The 13,605-nt window shown below is 33.9% G+C and overlaps 1 pseudogene; it reads left to right on the top strand.

Moving 5' to 3' along the window:
• Positions 1–12,207: 12,207 nt before the first annotated feature.
• On the top strand, positions 12,208–12,754 carry LOC114074866 (annotated as a pseudogene).
• Positions 12,755–13,605: the final 851 nt, after the last annotated feature.

Raw genomic sequence — 13,605 nt, forward strand, 5'->3', positions numbered from 1 at the left:
ACTTAGATATACATGCCTCAATTATAAATGCATAATTACCAGATTAATTGTTGCGTTCTCAGTTTGCATGTTCAATTTTGAGCTATCCAGTATTAATAGAAATTCAGATATAATCAATTAATTTACAGAATTCATTGAGAGTAGCATAATACCAAGTTGGACTAGGGTTTAGCGTACCCAATAGTCCTGGAACTACTAGCCAAGAAGGTTGTAAGTCCCCTATATGGGCAATCAGTTTAGTGATCACGCCACCATGCCTTTATACCTTTGGCAGGGTATTGCGTCCTCTCATTGGGGCATATACATCGGACTCCACATTTAGCTCATGTGGTTTTATTATAGGTTATTAGTAGCTCCCACAGTTTAATCAGACTCTCTGCATTGACCATTTATCATTATATTCAGTATTCAGTTTCAACATGTTATAAATTGGTCATTGCATCCAGTTAGCTTAGAAATCAGCACATCACATTTAGATTATTGTACTTGTTTTTGTGCTTGTTCAGTTATGTTTTATTTCAGCTGTACTCTATCCTACATGCTCAGTACCTTTCAAGTACTGACGCATACTTTTGCTACATCTTCTCGTGATGTAGGTTCAGGTTCTCAGCATCCAGATCACACATAGATCAATTTTTGATCTCCAGTTCAGCAAATTCAGTGGTGAGTCCTTATTCTTGGAGGACAACAATCATGAGTTTCATTTATGTCTTTAGTCATTTAGTTTCAGTTTTTGCTAGATTTAGCAGGGGTTTGTCTCAATATTTCTAGTCTAGTTTAGAGGCTATTTTCAGACATAGTTAGATTCAGCTTAGTATTGAGTTAATATTTCTTTTGTATTAAACTCATTGTTTTCAAATATCTCAGTTATAGAATATGGGTATTCCCCATCTTTTCATTTTAAGTATGATTTAGATTCCACAACAGTTTATTATCTTTAGTATGCTCATGATCATGCCAGCAAGGTTAGCTTGGGATCACTTGTGGTCTTAGGTTTCGTGTCCGCATCTCGGGGGTAGCTCGGGGCGTGACAAAACTTGGTATCAGAGCACTAGGTTCAAGAGTCCAGGGATGTCTAAAAAAGCCGCACTAAGTAGAGTCCTTTTCATGGGTGTGAATTGCACCATATCTAATGAGAGGGAGGCTATGAAGTGTTTTAGGAAAAACTTCACTTTCTTGTTACTCTTATCGTGCGTAAGGTATGATCAAATTCCATTCTAACTTGAAAGTTGTGCGCTGAAGATCATTCCTTCTTGTAGAGCTTGGGCATGGAATGCTAATGCACGCAGTGCTAATGCAGTTTCTCTAGTACTAGATAAGGAAGTTCAAATGCAGAGTTTTAGAACGCCAATTCAGCTTTTGGCTCAGAGTATGACCAACCAGAACAATCAATAGGTTCTAGTTCATACTAATAGAAATGACCGATTAGTGGCAGCCAGAGTTTGTGATTTTGTTAGGATGAATCTGCCTAAGTTTTTAGGATCGCAAATTGGTAAGGAACCACAGAAGTCCATTGATGAGGTCAAGAAAATATTTGGTGTTATGTCAGTAACAGGTAGTAATAGGTGAGATTGGCATCTTACAAACTCAAGGATGTGACTCACATATGGTTCACTCAGTGGAAAGACAACATGCATGACTTTGTCTTTTGTAACTCAGTATAGCAGTCCAAATCAGTATTAGTCCAGAAACTCTCTCAGAACCCTTCTAAGTCTCTACTCCAGTCGGTGACCCAGTTGTAGCTAGACGGGTACACAGAAATTACCCTATAATATTCTCTTAGAAAGTCACCTCCGCAGATCTAGTAGAGTTAGAAATGATAGATTTCGATGTTATTCTATACATAGATTGGTCACACTCATGTTATTCCTCAGTCGATTGTATAACTAGGATTGTTCGTTGTCAATTTCCAGACGAACCAATCTTAGAATGGAAGGGTAGTAGCCTAGGGCCTATGGGTCTATTTATTTCTTACCTTAAGGCTAGAAAGATGATATCTAATGGTTATCTCTATCATCTAGTACGGGTCTAGGATTCTAGCCTTGAAACCCCAACTTTTGATTCAGTTCCAGTAGTCTGTGAATTTCCAGAAATGTTTCCAGAAAATCTTCCCAAAGTCCCTCCTGAAAGAGAAATCGACTTTGGAATTAATCTTCTTCCAGATACCCAGCCTATTTCTATTACTCCTTATAGAATTGCTCCAGCAGAGCTTAAGGAATTGAAAGAGCAGTTGAAAGACCTTCTAGATAAGGGTTTCATCAGACATAGTATTTCACCATGGGGTGCACCAGTATTGTTCGCAAAGAAGAAAGATGGTTCTCTCAGAATGTGCATTGACTATAGACAGTTGAACAAGGTCAAAATCAAATAAGTATCCCATCCCAGGATTGATGACTTGTTTGACCAACTTCAGGTTGCTAGTCATTTCTCAAAGATAGACCTCATATCGGGTTATCATCAGCTCAGAGTCTGAGATAGTGAAATTCTGAAAATAGCCTTCAGAACTCGTTATGGTCATTATAAATTTGTAGTTATTACATTTTGACTAACCAATACTCCTGCAACTTTCAAGGATTTGATGAATATAGTGTTCAAACAGTACTTAGACTTCTTCGTTATCGTCTTCATAGATGATATCCTCATTTACTCTAGGAGTGAGGAAGAACATGCAAGTCATTTGAGAGTTGTTCTGCAGACTCTCAAAGAACTCCAATTATTCGCTAAGTTTAGTAAATGTGGGTTTTGGTTGCAATCCGTTACTTTCCTTGGTCACATTGTATCGAGCAAAGGGATCCGCGTAGATTCATAAAAGATAGAAGCAGTGAAACAATGGCCCCGACCTACCTTTGCTACAGATATAAGAAGTTTCTTAGGTCTAGTAGGTCATTACAGAAGGTTCCTGGAAGGATTTTCATCCATAGCCTCACCATTGACTAGGTTGAATGGTCAGATGATTGTGAGAAAAGCTTCACAGGATTGAAAACTAGATTGACTACAACTCCTGTCTTGACTCTACCATAGGGTTCAGATGGTTATGTGATCTATTGTGATGCATCTAGAGTTGGCCTTGGTTGTGTGTTGATGCAAAGAGATAAAGTTATATCTTATGCCTCTAGAAAGCTTAAGGTGCATGAGAAGAACTATCCAACTCATGACCTCGAGCTTGCAGCAGTGGTGTTTGCACTCATGATATGGAGACACTACTTGTATGGTGTTCATGTAGATGTGTTCACCGATCATAAGAGCCTTCAGTATGTGTTCACCAGAAAGAGTTGAATCTTCGTAATAGGATATTGCTTGAGATCCTTAAGGATTATGATATGAGTGTGCACTATCATCCTGGAAAGGCGAATGTAGTGGCCAATTCTCTTAGTAGATTATCTATGGGTAGTATAGCCCATGTTGAGGAAAAAAAGAAAGGAGCTAGAGAAGGATGTTCACAGGCTTGCTCGCTTGGGAGTTCACTTTATGAGCATATCAGACATCGGTGTAACAATTCAGAATGGGGAAGAATCGTCTTTGGTAGTGGAGGTTAAGGAAAACAAAGACAGTGATCCGATATTGCTTGAACTAATGGTTCAGTCAACAATCAGAGAGTGGAGGTTTTCTCCCAAGGGGGAGATGGTGTACTTCGCTACCAAGGTAGATTGCGTGTTCCTGATGTGGGAGAGTTGAGGCAGCATATTCTTGCGGAAGCTCATAACTCTAGGTATTCTATTCATCCAGGTGCCACTAAGATGTACCGCGATCTGCGGGAAGTCTATTGGTGGAATGGCATGAAGAGGGATATAGCAGACTTTGTGAGTAAGTTCCCCAATTGCCAGCAAGTCAAGGTAGAACATCAGAAACCAGGAGGTATGACTCAAGAGATCGATATTCCTACTTTGAAGTGGGATGTTATCAATATGGATTTCACTAAAGGGTTAGCTCGTACTCACAGACAACATGACTCAATTTGGGTGATAGTTGATAGGATGACTAAGTCTTTTGTCTTTTTGGCGGTCAAGACTACATATTCGGCAGAGGACTATGCCAAGATTTACCTTACTGAAATTGTGAGGTTGCATGGGGTTCCTTTGTCTATCATCTCAGATAGAGGTCCCCAGTATACCTCTCATTTCTAAAAGTCATTTCATAAAATATCTTGGTACTCAAGTTAACCTTAGTACAACATTTCATCCATAGACGGATGGGCAGGCAGAGCGTACCATTCAGACCTTAGAGGATATGTTGAGAGCTTGTGTGATCGATTTCAAAGGTAGTTGGGATGATCACCTTCCTCTTATTGAGTTTCCCTACAATAATAACTACCATTCCAGCATTCAGATGGCCCCTTATAAGGCTTTATATGGGCATAGATGTAGATCTCATGTTGGTTGGTTTGAAGTAGGTGAAGCAACTTTGATAGTGCCAGATTCAGTCCTTTATGCTATGGAGAAAGTTGAACTTATTAGAGATAGCTTAAGACAACCCAAAGTCTTCAGAAATCTTATGCAGATGTAAGGAGAAGGGAACTAGAATTCCAAGTTGATGATTGGGTTTTTCTGAAAGTCTCGCCTATGAAATGGGTGATGAGATTTGGAAAGAAAGGGAAGCTCAGTCCTAGATATATAGGCCCTTACAAGATATTGAAAAGGATTGGCAAGGTGGCATATGAGTTAGAGTTTCCAGAATAATTAGCAGTAGTGCATCCGGTCTTCCAAATCTCACTCTTGAAGAAGTGCGTGGGTGACCCAGCCTTTATAGTGCCATTAGAGAGTGTGGCGGTGAAAGATAGTCTTTCTTATGAGGATGTACCAGTTGAGATTCTTGACCGTGAGGTTAGAAGGTTGAGAAACAAAGAAGTCGCTTCAGTCAAGGTTTTGTGGAGGAGTCAGTCCGTAGAAGGAGCTACTTGGAAAGTAGAAGCAGCCATGAAAGCCAAGTATCCTTACCTTTTTCCTTCCAATTCCACTCAAACTTGAGGTAATAGTTCCTCTTCCGTTTTAAAGTCATTCATGCGTAAATTCAGTTTAAGAATCATGTTCCCTCAGTTTGTACTTTCATTTTTAGCGTAATTGCATGTACTCAGAACTCAATTTAGTCAGAACTCAGTTCTCAGTGTTTAGTAGTGGGGTTTGCATCTCTCTCCCTCTATTTCAGCTAGTTTAGTCTTCATTCGAGGACTAATTTTCCCAAGGGGGAGATAATGTAACATCCCGTAGCCAAAACAGACCAAAAATTAGTTTTTCAGAAAAATCTGCAGGTACTACCAACGGTGGCATCGACAAACAGTAGCCTGAACCACGGTCCGTCCTGCACAACTGTCGATGGGATCAGAAACTTCAAAAAAATTCAGCCTAGAAAAATTGGTTAAGTCTTGGACGACGGACGGACTTACGGTCCGTAGGTCAAACGACGGTCTGTAGTCTGTGACCGTCGATCAAGACTCCCTTCAACCACTCTCTGACAAGAGATATGGATGAACAGCAAGGTTCGCAGGTGGACCAACGATCCGTAGGTGGAAAATTTGCAGCCAGTTAAGGGAAAATGCAGTTGGGTCAACTTAAAATGATCATAACTCTTACCAAAAAATGAATTAGGTCTGTCATGACATACCCATAGATATATAATTGAATTATCTTCCATATCCAACGACCTTGCTAAAATCAGAACTCTGTGCAAAAATTTATGCCCATTTTAGTAAAGGCCTGTCGAACAGGCCCTCACGAAGGACCCAACGACGGGGCGTCGGGCGCACGACGGACCGTCAGTCCTGGCCGTCGTGAGGCCCGACAGCAACCTTCCCAAGGGCCTTTTGACCTTTCCCACTCTGTTTAAACCCTAACTTATGTCGTTTTGATCCTAAATCATTTTATATTAGTAAGTTTAAGCGTAGAAACATAATTAAAACATATCCAAGTCAAATCATTAAATCAAAACTTAGAAATTAGAAGCAACAGAGGATAAAAAAGCTCAAGAACCCTAGTTCAAGAACTCCACAAGCTCTAGCAGTTTCAGCCCCAAAACTTAAGTATTTTTTCGTGGATTTCATCACTAGGTATGTGGAATTTTACTAGTGGGTTCCTTTCACCCATTGGGTCCTTAGTTTCAGTCAGTTCTTGATTCTTTTATCATGATTAAACCTATGGTTTGTAGAACTTTGATATAACTTCATGAATTTATTAAATATATGTTCCAAATCAGATTATCATGTTATTACTCAGGTTATTTCATGAATTTCAGAACCCTAGATTTGTATTTCCTTAGTTCTTGAATTAGACATGCTAGGTCATATATTTCAGACACTTCAAATACAAATTCAGACACTTCAAATACACATGCCTCAGTTATAAATGCATAATTACCAGATTAATTGTTGCATTTTCAGTTTGCATGTTCAGTTTCGAGCTATCCAGTATTTATAGAAATTTAGATATAATCAGTTAATTTTCACAATTCATTGGGAGTAGCATAATACCGAGTTGGACTAGGGTTTAGCATACCCAATAATCCCAGAACTACTAGCCAAGTAGGTTGTAAGTCCCCTCTGTGGGAAATCAGTTTAGTGATCACCACCATGCCTTTATACCTTTGGCAGGGTATATTGGGTCCTCCCGATGGGGCGTATACATTGGACTCCACATTTTGCTCATGTGGTTTGTTATTAGTAGCTCCCACAGTTCAGTCAGACTCTCTGCATTGACCATTTATCAGTATATTCACTATTCAGTTTCAACATGCTATAAATTTGTCATTGCATCCAGTTAGCTCTGAAATCAGCACATCACATTCAGATTATTATACTTATTTTTGTGCTTGTTCAGTTATGTTTTATTTCAGATGTACTCTATCCTACATGCTCAGTACCTTTCAAGTACTGATGCATACGTGCGCTACATCTTCTCGTGTGTAGGTTCAGGTTCTCAGCATCCAGATCACACATAGATCAATTTTCGATCTCCAGTTCAACAAATTCAGTGGTGAGTTCTCATTCTCCGAGGACAACAGTCATGAGTTTCATTTCAGTCTTTAGTCATTTAGTTTCAGTTTTTGCTACATTTAGCTGGGGCTTGTCCCAGTATTTCTAGTCTAGTTTAGAGGCTATTTTCAGACATAGTTAGATTCAACTTAGTATTGAGTTAATATTTCTTTTGTATTAAACTCATTGTTTTCAAATATCTCAGTTATAGAATATGGGTATTCCCCATATTTTCATTGTAAGTATGATTTAGCTTCCACAACAGTTTATTATCTTTAGTATGCTCATGATCATGCCAACAGGGTTAGCTTGGGATCACTTGTGGTGTCCGCGTCTTTGGGGTAGCTCGGGGCGTGACAGTTAGTGCATCCTTAATGTACTAATGCTAAGGTTTCTATTTCGTATTCTCCTATTGAAGTCTTTTAAATACTTTAACGGTAGTTTTTTTTATCTTCATTACATATTAAGATGTTAAGTTCTTCATTCATTAATTATTGATTGTCTATTGATGACAGTGATTCAATATGTTTTCCCTTTTCTAATCTTATTTTTCTTTATTCTAATTCTTTTACCTTTGTTTCTAAAACTAATACTTTAAGATTTATTAAGGGTTCATTTATATATATTTCTTTTTTATTTTTGATTATTAGTCCTAGTTGGTTTTCTATGCAAGTTATGCATCCTTCCTTAAAACATTTATTACATTTAGATCTTTTATTTTTGCTAGAATACCATTTGTACCAACAACATAGCTTGTTATGTAGACCTGTGTCCTTTTCAAAATTATGTTCGCATTCTACTATGTTCATAAAATTAACTTGTAAATCTTATAAATTCAGGTCTTTTAGTCCTATTTCATTAATTAGTTCTTCTTCTTATGAATTGGAGGAGCTCTCTTCTTTTGTCCGTTCTTCTACATCGATACTTACTATAGAGTAAAAACTCTCATTATCTGACATATATTCGTCTACATTTAATAATGTTTCATTAAATTCTTCTACTAATTCAACATTTCTAGTTTTTGTGTTACACCTTTTAGGACAAGTATTTGCCAAATCTTCTATACTTCCACATGTGAAACATTATAACTTCTTTTATAATTTCTATCTGTTCTGTATTTTCTAACATGTCTATCTGTATTTAGATATGGTTTTCAAGCCAAAGATTTTCTAAGAAAGTATCCTTTCTTACTATATCTTTTATTATATTGTGGTTAATATTTTTATATTTTTTTCTTTTATATTGGTTTTTATCATAACTTTGAGCAGTGTATTAAATCTTTACAGAAATTCATCTCATTTTGTTTTAATTGTTTTTGTATTTGTAGGTGCGTGCACTTTTCTTGTAGTATTTCCATTATATGTTGTATCCTATGTCCTATTGACCTTTTAGCCTGAGGATTTTGTAATACTCCTTCTCGTTTATTCCATTTGTCTTCTATTTCTCTTTCTAAAGCTCCAGACAATTTATTAAATAACTTTTTTCCTAGATCTTGGTTGAAAGCATTACCACTAATTGTATAGTAGTAAAAATAATCATTTACGAATTTCTTTATATCGTACGAGTTACTTATACTTAACCGTTTTAATTTTATTACCACATTTCTTTGTAATGTTACTAATCCACTATTAGGGTCTTCTCCTATTATTAGTGTATGAATTTTATTTGTAAAATTGTATGGATTTGGTCCTAATGATACCAAATATTGGAACTCTTGTGGGAACTCTACCTTATAGGCTTCCCATAATGCTTTAGTGGGTTCTCCTAAAAATGTTTCTAAATACTTATATATAGTTTCTGCATCTGTTTCAATATAATTTTTTATGAAATATGTTAGTACGATTCCTTTCCATAAGTCTATTACTGAATTTCATCTTTGTGGAACATGTGCTGCTATGTTTAATATTTTTCCTTTACTTCCTCCTTCTTGTAGTATTATTGTTTTTTATATCGACATTCTTTTTCCTATCGATTTTAGATTTGCCAGGGGAACATCACCTTGTCTATACACTCTTCTTCGTGGTATATTTCAAGTACTATTGTCTACAATATATCCTTGTTGTGTTGTTCTTTGCAATGGGCTACTTGAGCTCGCTGACTCCATTAATTCTTTCTCGCTAATTATAGATTCTAACTCAGTTGTCTCGCTATCACTTTCTTGTAGTTCTTTTATTATATTAGATTTTTCTAATTTTTCTTTTAATATTTTTTCTAATCTATAGCCTCTATTATCTGTCCTTAATTCACATATTTTAAAATGAGATGTCAACTTGTCTAAGTCTAGATTTCATAGTTTACATCCTTTACATTTAAATAGTTTATTTATAGTGTTGTAACTTATCTTTTTTGCTTTTTCTATAACTAAGTCTACTGTAAATTCTTCTTCTAATATTACTTCGATGTTCATTCCTTTTAACGGTACTTCTTCCACGACACTTTCTTCTTCTAAATCTCTTCAAGTTACATAGTTATAATCTGTAAATCTAATCGAGGGCTCTCCTTTAGAATTTAAGTACATTAGATGAGCATCAAAAGTTAGACTTCCTTTTTTCTTAAAATCATCTAATTTTTAATCCAATCTAGCATATTCTTCAAGGTTTATTTATAGGTTTTACTAGGTTTATTACTTTATTTCCCATTACTTCCACTACATCTTTTATCTGTAATTTAAATCTAGTACTACTATTACCTGTTATTTTCCCTAGAAATCCTATACACATTAGTAGATTTTTTCCATTTTGCATTTTTTCATATCCTTTAGTTTGTAATCCTATTTTAATATGTTTTCCAAATCTTTTAAATTCATCATGAAGTATGGGCTTATATAAAATATTCCTCCATTATTTGTCATATCTACCTCATATAATCCTATAAATGATTTTTTTGGTCTGACCATCTGTCATCATATAATACAATTAATATCTTTGTTCCTAAATTTTTTCTAGTTAATCCTTTAACACCTATTGTTATTAGTCCCATATGCATGAAGTCTTTTCTTACATTATTTAATTCTATTAGAGAATATGAATTTATAAGATTTAGGGCTACCGAATTATTTCCTATTACTGATAATTGTTCTTCTCTATTGTGCCTATATAATTGAGATTTGTTAAGGTAATTTGTATTATATAAAAAATTAGCGTTTAACAATCTTAATTGATTTTGTTAAATTTTTTTTATATCTTAATCTACATCTATTATTTCATCTAATTGTTGGTTTCTTTCTTCTTTAGTTCTTTTATTTAATAATTTTGATATAAAATAATTGACTATGCTATTTTGGGAGTAGCTTTGTCTAGGTCTTTTTGGTCCTTCTTCATTTCATGATCTAGCTGAAAAAATGTCCATTTCATATGTTTCTTTGTTGTTTTTTCTCTTTGTGGAGTGATTTCTATTTTAGCTAATTTTTCTATTAATTCCTCTACCTCTGCTATATTTTTACTTTCTCTTTATAATGTTTATCTATTTTGTTATTTAATTGTAATGGTAGTGTTATTATTATATAATTTTGTTTTATGATAACTTGATCTGATTTTGAAGATGGATTAAAATCTTTGTAATATGTTGGAAGAATTATCTTTTTTCTATTAACGTAATAGCTTCTTTATGTGTCTCAGTTTTCACTAAGTCTATCATGAAAGAACTATTTCTTTTAATAATGCTAATTCTGTTTTATCTCTTGTATTCTTATAATTAATGAATTATTAACTTCTTCTTTTTGTTTGTTTTTTAGTTCGCTTAAATTTTTTATTTAATTAAATTCCTTGTTCCTTAATATAATCTAAATTACCCTCTATTATGTTGTAAAACTGTTTTTGTCTATTTTGAGTTTCTTCTTGTTCTCCTAGTAATTTTATAATTTTATTATTATGTTCTCTAATTTTTCGCTAAAATTTATTATTAAGTCTATTAGGGCATTATATATTGAGAGTCTTCTGTATTGTGTAAACAGTGTCCTGCGTTTTAAAAATTACACTTTATTACACTATCGTCTTTTAGCCTTTTAAATTTATTTTCTATATTTATCTGTAAATCGAAATATTCTAGGTTTTTTAAAGAAGCAATTTTTACTTCATTATCCTATTCTATACTAAAGTGGCTATTTTACACTGTTCCCTATGGTCTTTTATTCTTTTAGTAAAAATGTAAATATTATTTCTAATTCCTTCTAGTTTCCACTTTAAAGCGCTTATATATTCATCGTTTATAGGTCTTTGTAAATAAAAATTTTCTGGTATATATAATTGATTTTTGTATATATTTAAGTATTCTATTATAGCTTTTTCTATTTTTTGTAATCTTTGTTTTTATTTTTTTCTCTATATAAATACCAATAATTTATTCTTATACTTTTAGTAAAAGAATGTTTTCTCATAGAACTTGTAGCCTCTAATCTGGATATTTTTTGATCTAAGTGTCTTAATAATTTGTATTCTGATTTTTTAATTGAAAATAATAGGTTGTTTAGTTTCTGGCTATTAACTAATTTTATTTCCTCTAAATATTTTGTATATTCGAAATATAAACTTAATAATCCTTGTTTAACCTTGCGATATTCTTTAGTATTTTTATGGGGTCTTCTCATATATATATTTATCCTATAGGGCTATTGTAAAAGGANTATATATATAAGATTTATTTTCAAACACGATCAAGTAAGTAGAGACGTTCTCATATGAAAAATAATGACACGGTACACATTTTTGGCTTTATTTTGGCGTGTCAATAGAAACAAATTCATTAGGTTGAATAGATCAAAGCAAATTTTCATCGAAATCACCTCAACATTTTTTTTCTTAATAATGATTTATATGGAAAAGTATGAAGTTCGAGATGGATTTTTAAAATTGTGATCATAAATTGGGAGAAATGGAGTGTCCAAAGAGAAGAAATATATAAAGTTGTTCCAAGAAAATACGAAAAGTACAAAGGTGTTGGACAACGGAGATGGGAAAATGGGCAGCCAAAATCCTAGACACAAAAAATAAAACTCGACTTTGGTTGGGCACTTTTGAAACTGCTGAAGAAGTTGCTTTGGCTTTCGGTAAGACAACCATTAAATTAAGAGGTACTACAATTTTTTTAGAGTGAGCAGTTTTATTTTTGTTTTATTTGAATTTTCTTCTAAAAATTTCTGAAGAGATATAGGGTACGATCACCTCATATTGATAAAATAATTTCTAAAACATATATGAAGTGTCTGCATTTTCGGTCTGATGCACCTTTTTTTTCCTTTTCATGAAACAATGACCTCCAAAGAAGAGCTTCAAGTAAAAGATGGAGCCGTAAAACCCTCAATAATTGATGTAGTCGAAAAATCCAAAAATCAAGTGGGAAAAATTTCCCAAGTCTTTACGCGTTTTGTATGTATTCACATGCCGGACCATGACACAAAAGATTCGCCTAGTGACGAGGAAGAGAAGGATGAAGAAGGGAAGTACGGAAATCATCATCGAGAATGGAAGGACCAAGTTCAATTGAAAGAAGAAGTCCAAAGAGAAGAAATATTCAAATTTGATGAAAGAAGATGTGAATAAGTATAGGAGGGTTAGATAGTGAAAATGAGGCAAGTGGGCAGCAGAGATTCAAGATACAAGAAAGAGAACTCGGCTTTGGTTGGGAACTTTTGACACTTCTTTAGAAGATGCTTTGGCGTATGACAAGGCAACCATTGAAATAAGAGGTGCTAATGGTTTGACAAACATCCTAAAGCCACCACTGAAGAAAAACAACACAATGAAGATCAACTTTCTTTTGTTAATTGAGCTTATGCTTCCAATTTCTCTTTTTTGACGGTTCATTTGGATACTTGAGTGTTGTTACTGAGTCGAGGGAGACAGTAACCTTGTTACTGTAGTTATACATCTCGATAATAAAAGCCATGCATGAAACACATCAATGTGATAGTTGTGAGATCATATGTGAAATTTACCCGGTATTGATACTATAATTGCCTTATATAGGAAGATAATATGCTAAGATAACTCTGATGAAATTTGGTAACAAAATCAAAATTTCAAGTGTTATCTAGTAACGGAAAAAGGCTCAAATATGCCATCACACTTTTAGTGAAGAATTATTTATGTCATCCATCAAAAGTTTATCTCATATATGTTATTTCTGTTTGAGAAAAGGCTCATCCATGTCATTATTTGTTAATTGAAATGACATTGATGATCAAAACTATTAATGGATGACATAGACGAACCTTTTCTTAATGTTCGATGACATATTTTATTCTATGTTCTTAAAAAGAATAATTTAATCAATGACATGACTGAATCATAATTGAGTATGTGTAAAAAATAGTTTTGCATAATCAAAACTTTTTTTCTGTTAACAAATATAGACATAGATGAGCCTCACATTGAAATTTTCAAATATAGATGAGCTAAATTTTTAACGGATAACACAGTCTTCTTTAAAAGTTCAGTGACACATTTATGAATATATAATGAATTATTAATGTTAATTTCTTTTTTTAGTCCACATATATCATAACGGATAAGAATGACAGGTGAAAAAAAATCGAAGTACAAAAGTATAATTATTTGCATTTTAATTTCTTACCATTTTTATATAGCAATTCTTAATAAATTTTAAATTATATAATGACCATAAAAGTCAAAAAAATTAAAGAAAAT

Source organism: Solanum pennellii, chromosome 1 (genome assembly GCF_001406875.1).
Source record: "Solanum pennellii chromosome 1, SPENNV200".
Lineage (NCBI taxonomy): Eukaryota > Viridiplantae > Streptophyta > Magnoliopsida > Solanales > Solanaceae > Solanum > Solanum pennellii.